General features: G+C 62.1%; 10 non-coding genes across 10 annotated transcripts; 6 read left to right on the forward strand and 4 right to left on the reverse strand.

Annotated features, from left to right (window-relative positions):
* Window positions 1-347: 347 nt before the first annotated feature.
* On the reverse strand, window positions 348-430 carry TRNAL-CAG (transfer RNA leucine (anticodon CAG)). The gene has a single exon. It is a non-coding gene; the product is annotated as a tRNA-Leu (tRNA).
* A 573-nt stretch (window positions 431-1,003) lies between these two features.
* Window positions 1,004-1,075, forward strand: TRNAD-GUC (transfer RNA aspartic acid (anticodon GUC)). Its single transcript has one exon. It is a non-coding gene; the product is annotated as a tRNA-Asp (tRNA).
* Window positions 1,076-1,905: 830 nt separating this feature from the next.
* Window positions 1,906-1,977, forward strand: TRNAG-UCC (transfer RNA glycine (anticodon UCC)). The gene has a single exon. It is a non-coding gene; the product is annotated as a tRNA-Gly (tRNA).
* Window positions 1,978-2,263: 286 nt separating this feature from the next.
* TRNAE-CUC (transfer RNA glutamic acid (anticodon CUC)) lies at window positions 2,264-2,335 on the forward strand. Its single transcript has one exon. It is a non-coding gene; the product is annotated as a tRNA-Glu (tRNA).
* Window positions 2,336-6,381: 4,046 nt separating this feature from the next.
* Window positions 6,382-6,452, reverse strand: TRNAG-GCC (transfer RNA glycine (anticodon GCC)). Its single transcript has one exon. It is a non-coding gene; the product is annotated as a tRNA-Gly (tRNA).
* A 1,137-nt stretch (window positions 6,453-7,589) lies between these two features.
* TRNAL-CAG (transfer RNA leucine (anticodon CAG)) lies at window positions 7,590-7,672 on the reverse strand. Its single transcript has one exon. It is a non-coding gene; the product is annotated as a tRNA-Leu (tRNA).
* A 572-nt stretch (window positions 7,673-8,244) lies between these two features.
* TRNAD-GUC (transfer RNA aspartic acid (anticodon GUC)) lies at window positions 8,245-8,316 on the forward strand. Its single transcript has one exon. It is a non-coding gene; the product is annotated as a tRNA-Asp (tRNA).
* Window positions 8,317-9,146: 830 nt separating this feature from the next.
* On the forward strand, window positions 9,147-9,218 carry TRNAG-UCC (transfer RNA glycine (anticodon UCC)). Its single transcript has one exon. It is a non-coding gene; the product is annotated as a tRNA-Gly (tRNA).
* Window positions 9,219-9,504: 286 nt separating this feature from the next.
* TRNAE-CUC (transfer RNA glutamic acid (anticodon CUC)) lies at window positions 9,505-9,576 on the forward strand. Its single transcript has one exon. It is a non-coding gene; the product is annotated as a tRNA-Glu (tRNA).
* A 4,047-nt stretch (window positions 9,577-13,623) lies between these two features.
* On the reverse strand, window positions 13,624-13,694 carry TRNAG-GCC (transfer RNA glycine (anticodon GCC)). Its single transcript has one exon. It is a non-coding gene; the product is annotated as a tRNA-Gly (tRNA).
* Between the last annotated feature and the right edge of the window lie 213 nt (window positions 13,695-13,907).

The raw sequence follows: 13,907 nt of genomic DNA on the forward strand, positions 1-13,907 counted from the left end.
GGCAGGCAGGCAGGCAGGCAGGAAGACCAGCAGCAGCAGCCGCCAGCAGGTGAGGAAAGATGTGCTGCGAAGGACTGAAGGGCTTCCTGGTGTGGGTGCAGGTAGGAGGGGGCGTAGGAGCTGGCGGGGAGGGCGTTTTTCCGGAAAGCCCGTGGCCGGAGGGTTCGTAGCGGGCCGTTTCTGCCAGGCCCGCGGCCGTGGCTGAGAAGGTCCCGCGTCTGAGAGGCGTGGATGTCCGGGCCGCAGTTTGGAGAGGCGGCAAGAGTGCAAGGCGCGAACGGACTGGAAGGCAGTAAAGCGCTGCCATAGGGCCGGGTGCGTTTGTCGGGCGGGCCAAAAGGCTGGCTTGTCAGGAGTGGGATTCGAACCCACGCCTCCAGGGGAGACTGCGACCTGAACGCAGCGCCTTAGACCGCTCGGCCATCCTGACGGCGGGCCTGGGCGTGCGCGTGGCCGCTCGGCTGGCTGGGACCCGACGCGACGCGCAGCCCGGTGCCCTTGGCGGGACGCGGTGCTCCGCGCCAGGCGCGCGGCCGTGTGGGGGAGCGACGGAGCGGGCGCGCGGCGGCCGACGGGGAGCAAGGCCAGACGACGCGCCTGGCTCCGCCGCGGTGGCGTCCTCGCCCAGCCCTGGCCCCGGACGGAGCCGGGCCGCGTCTTGCCAGCCCCTGCCACCGGCCCCCACCCGCGCCTCCCCTCGCCGGCCATGGCCAGGCGCGCGCCCACCCCCTCCTCGCAGCCTTGCTTTCGGTCTCGGGCCCCCTCCTCCCGGCGCGATCCCCTCGTCGGAGGCAATAGGCAGCGCGCACTCGGAGCTTTCAGCGCCACTCGGGTCCGGGTCCCTGTCGGGTCGGGGGCTGCTGCTTTGGAGGACGCGGTTGGTGTGGCGTTGGGTCGGCTCGGGCACGTGCCGGGCGCCCGTGGTGGGCAGGGGGGCCGGAGGGCAGGGGGAGGCGTCGGCAGTCAGCCCGAGAGCGTCCGGGCGCGGGGGCGGTGGCCGCCGTCCTCGTTAGTATAGTGGTGAGTATCCCCGCCTGTCACGCGGGAGACCGGGGTTCGATTCCCCGACGGGGAGGCAACACGCCCCCTTTTGGTGGCTGGCGCCGCTCTCTGTCCCGCCGCCTATCTCCCAAGGACCCTGCTTGTCCGCCCTGTGCCCTCCGTCCTCCAGCGAGGCGCAGGGCCCCAGCGCGTGCCCAGCCTGCCCACCCTCGACCCCCTCCAGCCCTTCCTCGTCGCCGGGCACTCAGTCGCCACGGCCGAGCGACGGCCTCCTCTGGACACCACAAGCTCTCGATGACGTTGCGGCCCGCCCAAAGTGGCTGTCTCCGTGGGCTCCTTGCGTCGCGACGCAAGGCTGCGCAGCTATGCACAGCTGCATAGGTGCCCAGCTGCCGGGACGGGTGGGAGGCGGATGAGTGCCGTCCCCTGTCGGTGCGGGAAGTGGCCTGGCCAGGCGCCGGGTGGAGAAGGGCTTTGGCGAGCCGGGGTGCTGGAAGATGCGTGCGCCGGGGGCGGGGGCGGGCCGCGGCGTGGAGCCGAGGGACCTGGAGCAGCAAGGCAGCGAGAGCGCCACCCTGAGGCGATCGGGCGGGTGGTCTAGGGCAGCTTCGTGGGGCTGGCGCGGGTGGGGCGCCGGGGGGCCTTGGTGGCGTCTGTGACGTCACAGAGCTGCCGGCCGGCGTGGCGTCGGGGCAGGGCTGCTCCAAGCGGCGGCGGCGGCGGCTGAGGAGGAGGAGGAGGACGAGGAAGAGAAAGGGGAGCAGAAGGAGGAAGAGAAGGAGGAGGAGTCGGAAGAGAAGGAGTCGGAGGAGGAGGAGGAGGAGGAGGGGGAGGAGGAAGCGGCGACGAGAGTGCGCTCGGGCGAGCCCGGTGCCGGCGTCTCGGGGCGGCCCGGGCTGTGCAGCGTTGGTGGTATAGTGGTGAGCATAGCTGCCTTCCAAGCAGTTGACCCGGGTTCGATTCCCGGCCAACGCAGCGGGCTGACCTTTTGCCGCGCTCCGCGGGCGGCCGGCCGGCCGGCCGGCCGGGGGCCTGTGAGGGAGAGCTGGGAGCAGGGAGCTCGGCGGCCCTAGCGGCTCTTCTTGTGTGTGCGAGAAGCAGGCGCGCAGTGTTCTGAGGGTGCTGCAAGCAGGAAGGACGGGAGGACACGTGGATTGCCAGGGGCGGCGCGTGGCTGGACTTGGAAAGGCCGGATCTTGGCGCCAAGGTGGCGCCGAGCGGCTGCTATGGGTCGAGCAGGAGGCGTGTTAGAGCCCGACGCTCCCTGGTGGTCTAGTGGTTAGGATTCGGCGCTCTCACCGCCGCGGCCCGGGTTCGATTCCCGGTCAGGGAAGCCTTTCTTCTTCCTCTCTACCTCACACCGTCCACATCCCGCTTTTAGGCCACGCTTGCTCCGCGGCCTCGGCGTCGCGCCCTGCCCGACAACAGCCGCCCGGTGCCCTGCACCTGCAGCCCAAGCCCTGCCAGGCAACGTCCACCCTCCCTGCCCGGCCACACCTTTTGGCCGCACTGGCGCGCGCCCACTCGAGGCCTTCGACGTCCCGTGTCTTCGTTTTCACACGCTTGCCTCAGCCCCAAACACGAATGGCCGGGGCGGCGCCTCTCCCCGCCGAGGCTGTGTCCACGAGCAAACGCCCCCGCCTGTGTTTGGACTCTCCAGCAGCACTGCTTCTCCCCCACGGCGACAGCGGCGGCGGCACCGACGGCGCTGTCACACGCGGTGCCTTCTGACAGCGCCGGATCCCCTGTGGAAAGGAGCACCGGTGCGCAGACGGGTGCTTCGCAACACCGCAGCAGGTTTCCTGAACGCCCTTGCCGGTGCCTTGGGGGTGGCTGACAGTGTGGGATGAAGGTGTTTGTGGCCGTGGTCGGTGGCCACCCCACGCGGGCTAGGGAACGGAGCAGAACGAGCCCATGGAGAGAGGGCGGCGGTGGGCCGCGTGCTGGGAGGTGCGAGGAAGGACCTGGGGTGTCTGGCTGGAGCGCGGGCAGGAGCGGGAGGTGTTGGGCTGGCGGGGACCTGGCCCGGGAGAGCGGCTGGCCGCTCAGGCAGGGGCTCAGCAGAAGCTTGGTGTGGTGGTGGTACCCGGCCGGGCACGTGTTTGCGGGTGGGTCAGATCAGGGGGCGGAGTGGGCCTGGAGTAGGGTGAGTCTGAGGAGCGCTGGCAGAAGTGAGACTTCCGGGCAGGACATGTGACAGGCGGGCCTGGGATACAAGGGGCAGGTGGCGGGGAGAGGGGTCAGGGCCTGCAGGCTGGGGGGAAGGGCGGGGTGTGTGAACGGGCTGTGGGGCGTGGAAGATGGTGGGAGAGGACCCCTTCGCGGTGGGGTGGCGGGTGAGCGCCCCAGACTGGTGTGCTGTGCGGCAAGGTGGTCAGGCCAAGCAATGGGTTGTTACTGGGGGCGGTGGGTAGGAGGCGGGCAAGAGAACAACAGAAACGGAGTGCACCACAGGGGCTAGGTGGGGGTCCGAATCGGGTGGGGGCATTCTACTGCCCCAGAGACACACATCACCTCTCATCGGGAGAAACCATCCAGCCTCAGGTGTGTGTGGCGGCGGGGGTGGGGGGAGGAGGGGTTGAGGTTGAAAGAGGCCAAGGGAGAAGTCCCGTCTGATCCAGCAATCCCACTCCTGGGTACGTACCCGGAAATGGCGAAACAAGAGTTCAGAAAGGCCCAGGCACCTCCACGTTCACAGCGGCACTATTTGCACTAGCCAAGACACGGAAAAAAACCCAAGTGCCCGTCAACGGGTGGCCAGTACAAGAAGAGGTCGTATCTATGTAGTACGAGCTATCACTCAGCCATCAATAAAAAAGAATGAACTATTGCCATTTGCTGCCACAAGACTGCTCCCCGAGAATATTACGCTTCGTGAAGTATGTCCGACAGAGAAACACAAAGATACGTGGAATCTCAAAAGTACTACCACTGAATCTATGTGCGAAACAGAAACAGGCTCACAGACCTGGAAAACACAGTGATGGTTACCCGAGGGAAAAAGGAGGGGTGGAGGGATAAATTAGGAGCTCGATGAACCGATACACAGTACTTCATATAAAGGAGATAAGCAACAAGGATTTACAGAATAACACAGGGAATGATATTCAATATCCTGCAATAACCTATACTGGAAATCAATCTGAAACAATATTAGACATGGAAAACAGTATCCCCTTTGCTGTACACCTGAAACTAACTCCATGTGGTTACTCAACTCTTCTTCCTAAACCACAAGTACTAGTCCTTAAAAGTAAGTAAGTAAATAAATAAATATATAAATAAATAAATAGGAGAAACTGAGCCATCAGATGATCCAGCAATCGCCGTCGTGGGTACACAGCCGCCAAAGAGAAAAACTGTTGTTTGGAGAGATCCACGCACCCCCGTGTTTGTAGCTGCGCTACGTGCCACAGCCAAGACACAGAAAAAGCCCATGTGCCCATCAGCAGTCGGCTGACAGAAAAGGATGTGGTATATATGTACTGGGGAGTATTACTCAGCCATTTCAGAAAATGAAATATTGCCATTTGCCACACTAAGGATGGTCCTAGAGATTATTACACTTGGTGAAGTAAGTCTGACAGAGAAGCACAAAGATACGTGGAATCTAAAACGTAATAGAAAAGAATGTATGTGCAAAAGAGAAACAGACTCCCAGACAGAGAAAACACACTGATGGTTACCCGAGGAGAAAGGCAGGGGTGGAGACATAAATTAGGAGCTGCGATGAACAGATACACCGTACTTCATATAAAAGACATAAGCAGGGGGCTTCCCTGGTGGCGCAGTGGTTGAGAGTCCGCCTGCCGATGCAGGGGACACGGGTTCGTGCCCCGGTCCGGGAAGATCCCACATGCCGCGGAGCGGCTGGGCCCGTGAGCCATGGCCGCTGAGCCTGCGCGTCCGGAGCCTGTGCTCCGCAACGGGAGAGGCCACAGCAGTGAGAGGCCCGCGTACTGCAAAAAAAAAAAAAAAAAAAAAGACATAAGCAACAAGGATTTCCAGTATAACACAGGGAATGATATTCAATATCGTGTAGTAAGCTATCATGGAAAGCAATCTGAAACGTTATTAGACATGGGAAACAGTATCTGCTTTGCTGTGCAATATTACTTTGCTGTGGAATATTACTCAGCCATACAAAAGAGTGAGATACTGCCATTTGCACCAAGAAGGAGGGACCTAGAGTATATTACACTCAGCGACGTAAGTCAGGCAGAGAAGCACAAAGATACGGGGACTCTAAAGCGTACTACAAACGAACGTATGTGCCAAAGAGAGACAGACACACAGACATAGAAAACACACTGTTCGTTACCCAAGGGGAAAGTGTAGGGCAGGGGAAATTCCGGAGCTGTGATTAACAGAGAGGAAGTACTATACATAAAGCACACAAGCAACAAGGATTTACCGTACAGCACAGGGAACTGTATTCATGTGTCGTGATAACGTATAACGGAAAATAACCTGGAAAAGGACATATAACTGAATCACTTTGCTGTACACCAGAAAGTAACACAATGTTTAAACCAACCATACTGCTACGAAAAGGAGAAGACGACGAAGGGGGAAACAAGAGGGCAACGGGACAGAGGCAAGGGCAGGATCCTTGACAACGTAGGATTTGGAAAGGATCGGGGGAAAAGTGGCGAGATAGGAGGGGGGAGGGGGGTGTTTGTGGGAATAGGCAGGAGGCTGAGGTGGTGGTGCTGGGGGTGCTGTCCCGAGGGCTGATGCTGTTGGTGGGAGCAGAGGTTCAGGGGAGGGGGTGGTGTTTGTCGTGCTGATGGCGCTGGTGGCAGTAGCGGTGGAGGAGCGGGCCGGTGTTGGAAACGTGTTTCTGTTGAGGGTCAAAACGTGAATCTAGAGTGTAGTCTGCGATGATAGTGTGGACTTCTTTGGAACTCCTCGTGCAAGTGAGCGCTTTTGGGACTCTCTAGGAAACTGGGATGTATCGCTCCCAGAGGTGGCGACTTGCTTGCTGCTGGTTGTGCAAAGATAGTATAATTTTCGGAGTGGGGGCAGAGTGAGGCAGAGAGCTTGGACACGTGGCGAAAGGTGAAGAGGTTGGGCTGTGCGGGTGCCAGCGTGGGGTGTTCCTTACGGTGACAAGCGGGACACAAGCGGGGTCGGGGTCAGGAAGAGAACAAGGACAAGGAAGGGGTCTGGGCGAAAGAGTGGCTGAGCCCGCGAGGTGTCAGGTCCTGGAGGCCTGGCTCCCGGGTGTGTGTGGGGTGGGGGCGTCTGCGTGGGAAGGACAGGGGCCGGGAAGGTACGGTGGTGAGCGAGCTGTTGCAGGACCGGTGCCTTGAGTGTGGCAGCTGGGAAACCCAGCTCCGCTTTGGGGCTGCGGGCACCAAAAGGGGACGCTGCGTCTGCATGGGCCGGGAATCGAACCCGGGCCTCCCGCGTGGCAGGCGAGAATTCTACCACTGAACCACCCATGCACCGATGGCCGCCGGCGCCCGCCGCTGCCCCAGCGGCGCCCAACGCTGCCCCAGCGGCGCTCGCCGCCAACCGCCGGACCCTGGTCACTGCTCGCCGCGTGGGCATGGGCTCCATTTGAGCAGGAGGCCGACGGGCCACCTGAATGAGAGGCTCCGGGCACTCTGGCGACCCCAGGGCGCGAGGCGGTCGGAAGCACCGAAGGATGGAGGGACGCAGGCGGGCTCGGCCCGTCCTGCGCTTTCTCTGCCGTCCACGGGCTCGGCCCGTCCTGCGCTTTCTCTGCCGTCCACGGAGCCGATTGACTGTCGGTGTCGCCAGGCGAAGCCAGGAGGCGAACCGGCCTGGCCCGCGCCCGAATCCCGGTCAGGGCAGGCGAGGCGTGGCCGGTGCGGCTGAGCACCGACGTTCCTCTCAGCCGCCGCCCGGCTCCGACGCAGGCAGGCAGGCAGGCAGGTGTGGTCCGGCCAGGGTCCCAAGGCGAAAAAGCACCGAGGGCACGCACCACAAGGCAGTCAGGACGCTGTCGGCGGCCACCTCGCTGTGGCTGTGGAGGGAATGGAATGGGCAGGCAGGCCGTTGGGTCTGGCGGGAAGGACAGGATGTTGGAAAGAGGGAGAGCTGCTGCTGGCGGAAGTGGAAGAAAGGCTGTGAGAACGAGTCCGCTGTTCACCAGGCAGAAGTCGGAGGGCGGGCGAGGCGTGGAGGGCTTTCCACACGCGGCCGTTCTGCGTGTGGCGGTGGGGGCGGGGTGGGGCGGGGGAGAGGCCGTGGGTGGGAGGGGCGAAGGCAGGCAGGCAGGCAGGCAGGCAGGAAGACCAGCAGCAGCAGCCGCCAGCAGGTGAGGAAAGATGTGCTGCGAAGGACTGAAGGGCTTCCTGGTGTGGGTGCAGGTAGGAGGGGGCGTAGGAGCTGGCGGGGAGGGCGTTTTTCCGGAAAGCCCGTGGCCGGAGGGTTCGTAGCGGGCCGTTTCTGCCAGGCCCGCGGCCGTGGCTGAGAAGGTCCCGCGTCTGAGAGGCGTGGATGTCCGGGCCGCAGTTTGGAGAGGCGGCAAGAGTGCAAGGCGCGAACGGACTGGAAGGCAGTAAAGCGCTGCCATAGGGCCGGGTGCGTTTGTCGGGCGGGCCAAAAGGCTGGCTTGTCAGGAGTGGGATTCGAACCCACGCCTCCAGGGGAGACTGCGACCTGAACGCAGCGCCTTAGACCGCTCGGCCATCCTGACGGCGGGCCTGGGCGTGCGCGTGGCCGCTCGGCTGGCTGGGACCCGACGCGACGCGCAGCCCGGTGCCCTTGGCGGGACGCGGTGCTCCGCGCCAGGCGCGCGGCCGTGTGGGGGAGCGACGGAGCGGGCGCGCGGCGGCCGACGGGGAGCAAGGCCAGACGACGCGCCTGGCTCCGCCGCGGTGGCGTCCTCGCCCAGCCCTGGCCCCGGACGGAGCCGGGCCGCGTCTTGCCAGCCCCTGCCACCGGCCCCCACCCGCGCCTCCCCTCGCCGGCCATGGCCAGGCGCGCGCCCACCCCCTCCTCGCAGCCTTGCTTTCGGTCTCGGGCCCCCTCCTCCCGGCGCGATCCCCTCGTCGGAGGCAATAGGCAGCGCGCACTCGGAGCTTTCAGCGCCACTCGGGTCCGGGTCCCTGTCGGGTCGGGGGCTGCTGCTTTGGAGGACGCGGTTGGTGTGGCGTTGGGTCGGCTCGGGCACGTGCCGGGCGCCCGTGGTGGGCAGGGGGCCGGAGGGCAGGGGGAGGCGTCGGCAGTCAGCCCGAGAGCGTCCGGGCGCGGGGGCGGTGGCCGCCGTCCTCGTTAGTATAGTGGTGAGTATCCCCGCCTGTCACGCGGGAGACCGGGGTTCGATTCCCCGACGGGGAGGCAACACGCCCCCTTTTGGTGGCTGGCGCCGCTCTCTGTCCCGCCGCCTATCTCCCAAGGACCCTGCTTGTCCGCCCTGTGCCCTCCGTCCTCCAGCGAGGCGCAGGGCCCCAGCGCGTGCCCAGCCTGCCCACCCTCGACCCCCTCCAGCCCTTCCTCGTCGCCGGGCACTCAGTCGCCACGGCCGAGCGACGGCCTCCTCTGGACACCACAAGCTCTCGATGACGTTGCGGCCCGCCCAAAGTGGCTGTCTCCGTGGGCTCCTTGCGTCGCGACGCAAGGCTGCGCAGCTATGCACAGCTGCATAGGTGCCCAGCTGCCGGGACGGGTGGGAGGCGGATGAGTGCCGTCCCCTGTCGGTGCGGGAAGTGGCCTGGCCAGGCGCCGGGTGGAGAAGGGCTTTGGCGAGCCGGGGTGCTGGAAGATGCGTGCGCCGGGGGCGGGGGCGGGCCGCGGCGTGGAGCCGAGGGACCTGGAGCAGCAAGGCAGCGAGAGCGCCACCCTGAGGCGATCGGGCGGGTGGTCTAGGGCAGCTTCGTGGGGCTGGCGCGGGTGGGGCGCCGGGGGGCCTTGGTGGCGTCTGTGACGTCACAGAGCTGCCGGCCGGCGTGGCGTCGGGGCAGGGCTGCTCCAAGCGGCGGCGGCGGCGGCTGAGGAGGAGGAGGAGGACGAGGAAGAGAAAGGGGAGCAGAAGGAGGAAGAGAAGGAGGAGGAGTCGGAAGAGAAGGAGGAGGAGGAGGAGGAGGAGGAGGAGGGGGAGGAGGAAGCGGCGGCGAGAGTGCGCTCGGGCGAGCCCGGTGCCGGCGTCTCGGGGCGGCCCGGGCTGTGCAGCGTTGGTGGTATAGTGGTGAGCATAGCTGCCTTCCAAGCAGTTGACCCGGGTTCGATTCCCGGCCAACGCAGCGGGCTGACCTTTTGCCGCGCTCCGCGGGCGGCCGGCCGGCCGGCCGGCCGGGGGCCTGTGAGGGAGAGCTGGGAGCAGGGAGCTCGGCGGCCCTAGCGGCTCTTCTTGTGTGTGCGAGAAGCAGGCGCGCAGTGTTCTGAGGGTGCTGCAAGCAGGAAGGACGGGAGGACACGTGGATTGCCAGGGGCGGCGCGTGGCTGGACTTGGAAAGGCCGGATCTTGGCGCCAAGGTGGCGCCGAGCGGCTGCTATGGGTCGAGCAGGAGGCGTGTTAGAGCCCGACGCTCCCTGGTGGTCTAGTGGTTAGGATTCGGCGCTCTCACCGCCGCGGCCCGGGTTCGATTCCCGGTCAGGGAAGCCTTTCTTCTTCCTCTCTACCTCACACCGTCCACATCCCGCTTTTAGGCCACGCTTGCTCCGCGGCCTCGGCGTCGCGCCCTGCCCGACAACAGCCGCCCGGTGCCCTGCACCTGCAGCCCAAGCCCTGCCAGGCAACGTCCACCCTCCCTGCCCGGCCACACCTTTTGGCCGCACTGGCGCGCGCCCACTCGAGGCCTTCGACGTCCCGTGTCTTCGTTTTCACACGCTTGCCTCAGCCCCAAACACGAATGGCCGGGGCGGCGCCTCTCCCCGCCGAGGCTGTGTCCACGAGCAAACGCCCCCGCCTGTGTTTGGACTCTCCAGCAGCACTGCTTCTCCCCCACGGCGACAGCGGCGGCGGCACCGACGGCGCTGTCACACGCGGTGCCTTCTGACAGCGCCGGATCCCCTGTGGAAAGGAGCACCGGTGCGCAGACGGGTGCTTCGCAACACCGCAGCAGGTTTCCTGAACGCCCTTGCCGGTGCCTTGGGGGTGGCTGACAGTGTGGGATGAAGGTGTTTGTGGCCGTGGTCGGTGGCCACCCCACGCGGGCTAGGGAACGGAGCAGAACGAGCCCATGGAGAGAGGGCGGCGGTGGGCCGCGTGCTGGGAGGTGCGAGGAAGGACCTGGGGTGTCTGGCTGGAGCGCGGGCAGGAGCGGGAGGTGTTGGGCTGGCGGGGACCTGGCCCGGGAGAGCGGCTGGCCGCTCAGGCAGGGGCTCAGCAGAAGCTTGGTGTGGTGGTGGTACCCGGCCGGGCACGTGTTTGCGGGTGGGTCAGATCAGGGGGCGGAGTGGGCCTGGAGTAGGGTGAGTCTGAGGAGCGCTGGCAGAAGTGAGACTTCCGGGCAGGACATGTGACAGGCGGGCCTGGGATACAAGGGGCAGGTGGCGGGGAGAGGGGTCAGGGCCTGCAGGCTGGGGGGAAGGGCGGGGTGTGTGAACGGGCTGTGGGGCGTGGAAGATGGTGGGAGAGGACCCCTTCGCGGTGGGGTGGCGGGTGAGCGCCCCAGACTGGTGTGCTGTGCGGCAAGGTGGTCAGGCCAAGCAATGGGTTGTTACTGGGGGCGGTGGGTAGGAGGCGGGCAAGAGAACAACAGAAACGGAGTGCACCACAGGGGCTAGGTGGGGGTCCGAATCGGGTGGGGGCATTCTACTGCCCCAGAGACACACATCACCTCTCATCGGGAGAAACCATCCAGCCTCAGGTGTGTGTGGCGGCGGGGGTGGGGGGAGGAGGGGTTGAGGTTGAAAGAGGCCAAGGGAGAAGTCCCGTCTGATCCAGCAATCCCACTCCTGGGTACGTACCCGGAAATGGCGAAACAAGAGTTCAGAAAGGCCCAGGCACCTCCACGTTCACAGCGGCACTATTTGCACTAGCCAAGACACGGAAAAAAACCCAAGTGCCCGTCAACGGGTGGCCAGTACAAGAAGAGGTCGTATCTATGTAGTACGAGCTATCACTCAGCCATCAATAAAAAAGAATGAACTATTGCCATTTGCTGCCACAAGACTGCTCCCCGAGAATATTACGCTTCGTGAAGTATGTCCGACAGAGAAACACAAAGATACGTGGAATCTCAAAAGTACTACCACTGAATCTATGTGCGAAACAGAAACAGGCTCACAGACCTGGAAAACACAGTGATGGTTACCCGAGGGAAAAAGGAGGGGTGGAGGGATAAATTAGGAGCTCGATGAACCGATACACAGTACTTCATATAAAGGAGATAAGCAACAAGGATTTACAGAATAACACAGGGAATGATATTCAATATCCTGCAATAACCTATACTGGAAATCAATCTGAAACAATATTAGACATGGAAAACAGTATCCCCTTTGCTGTACACCTGAAACTAACTCCATGTGGTTACTCAACTCTTCTTCCTAAACCACAAGTACTAGTCCTTAAAAGTAAGTAAGTAAATAAATAAATATATAAATAAATAAATAGGAGAAACTGAGCCATCAGATGATCCAGCAATCGCCGTCGTGGGTACACAGCCGCCAAAGAGAAAAACTGTTGTTTGGAGAGATCCACGCACCCCCGTGTTTGTAGCTGCGCTACGTGCCACAGCCAAGACACAGAAAAAGCCCATGTGCCCATCAGCAGTCGGCTGACAGAAAAGGATGTGGTATATATGTACTGGGGAGTATTACTCAGCCATTTCAGAAAATGAAATATTGCCATTTGCCACACTAAGGATGGTCCTAGAGATTATTACACTTGGTGAAGTAAGTCTGACAGAGAAGCACAAAGATACGTGGAATCTAAAACGTAATAGAAAAGAATGTATGTGCAAAAGAGAAACAGACTCCCAGACAGAGAAAACACACTGATGGTTACCCGAGGAGAAAGGCAGGGGTGGAGACATAAATTAGGAGCTGCGATGAACAGATACACCGTACTTCATATAAAAGACATAAGCAGGGGGCTTCCCTGGTGGCGCAGTGGTTGAGAGTCCGCCTGCCGATGCAGGGGACACGGGTTCGTGCCCCGGTCCGGGAAGATCCCACATGCCGCGGAGCGGCTGGGCCCGTGAGCCATGGCCGCTGAGCCTGCGCGTCCGGAGCCTGTGCTCCGCAACGGGAGAGGCCACAGCAGTGAGAGGCCCGCGTACTGCAAAAAAAAAAAAAAAAAAAAAAGACATAAGCAACAAGGATTTCCAGTATAACACAGGGAATGATATTCAATATCGTGTAGTAAGCTATCATGGAAAGCAATCTGAAACGTTATTAGACATGGGAAACAGTATCTGCTTTGCTGTGCAATATTACTTTGCTGTGGAATATTACTCAGCCATACAAAAGAGTGAGATACTGCCATTTGCACCAAGAAGGAGGGACCTAGAGTATATTACACTCAGCGACGTAAGTCAGGCAGAGAAGCACAAAGATACGGGGACTCTAAAGCGTACTACAAACGAACGTATGTGCCAAAGAGAGACAGACACACAGACATAGAAAACACACTGTTCGTTACCCAAGGGGAAAGTGTAGGGCAGGGGAAATTCCGGAGCTGTGATTAACAGAGAGGAAGTACTATACATAAAGCACACAAGCAACAAGGATTTACCGTACAGCACAGGGAACTGTATTCATGTGTCGTGATAACGTATAACGGAAAATAACCTGGAAAAGGACATATAACTGAATCACTTTGCTGTACACCAGAAAGTAACACAATGTTTAAACCAACCATACTGCTACGAAAAGGAGAAGACGACGAAGGGGGAAACAAGAGGGCAACGGACAGAGGCAAGGGCAGGATCCTTGACAACGTAGGATTTGGAAAGGATCGGGGGGAAAAGTGGCGAGATAGGAGGGGGGAGGGGGGGTGTTTGTGGGAATAGGCAGGAGGCTGAGGTGGTGGTGCTGGGGGTGCTGTCCCGAGGGCTGATGCTGTTGGTGGGAGCAGAGGTTCAGGGAGGGGGTGGTGTTTGTCGTGCTGATGGCGCTGGTGGCAGTAGCGGTGGAGGAGCGGGCCGGTGTTGGAAACGTGTTTCTGTTGAGGGTCAAAACGTGAATCTAGAGTGTAGTCTGCGATGATAGTGTGGACTTCTTTGGAACTCCTCGTGCAAGTGAGCGCTTTTGGGACTCTCTAGGAAACTGGGATGTATCGCTCCCAGAGGTGGCGACTTGCTTGCTGCTGGTTGTGCAAAGATAGTATAATTTTCGGAGTGGGGGCAGAGTGAGGCAGAGAGCTTGACACGTGGCGAAAGGTGAAGAGGTTGGGCTGTGCGGGTGCCAGCGTGGGGTGTTCCTTACGGTGACAAGCGGGACACAAGCGGGGTCGGGGTCAGGAAGAGAACAAGGACAAGGAAGGGGGTCTGGGCGAAAGAGTGGCTGAGCCGCGAGGTGTCAGGTCCTGGAGGCCTGGCTCCCGGGTGTGTGTGGGGGTGGGGGCGTCTGCGTGGGAAGGACAGGGGCCGGGAAGGTACGGTGGTGAGCGAGCTGTTGCAGGACCGGTGCCTTGAGTGTGGCAGCTGGGAAACCCAGCTCCGCTTTGGGGCTGCGGGCACCAAAAGGGGACGCTGCGTCTGCATGGGCCGGGAATCGAACCCGGGCCTCCCGCGTGGCAGGCGAGAATTCTACCACTGAACCACCCATGCACCGATGGCCGCCGGCGCCCGCCGCTGCCCCAGCGGCGCCCAACGCTGCCCCAGCGGCGCTCGCCGCCAACCGCCGGACCTGGTCACTGCTCGCCGCGTGGGCATGGGCTCCATTTGAGCAGGAGGCCGACGGGCCACCTGAATGAGAGGCTCCGGGCACTCTGGCGACCCCAGGGCGCGAGGCGGTCGGAAGCACCGAAGGATGGAGGGACG

The sequence above is a fragment of the Pseudorca crassidens genome, unplaced genomic scaffold (assembly GCF_039906515.1).
Source record: "Pseudorca crassidens isolate mPseCra1 unplaced genomic scaffold, mPseCra1.hap1 Scaffold_1068, whole genome shotgun sequence".
NCBI classification, from domain to species: domain Eukaryota; kingdom Metazoa; phylum Chordata; class Mammalia; order Artiodactyla; family Delphinidae; genus Pseudorca; species Pseudorca crassidens.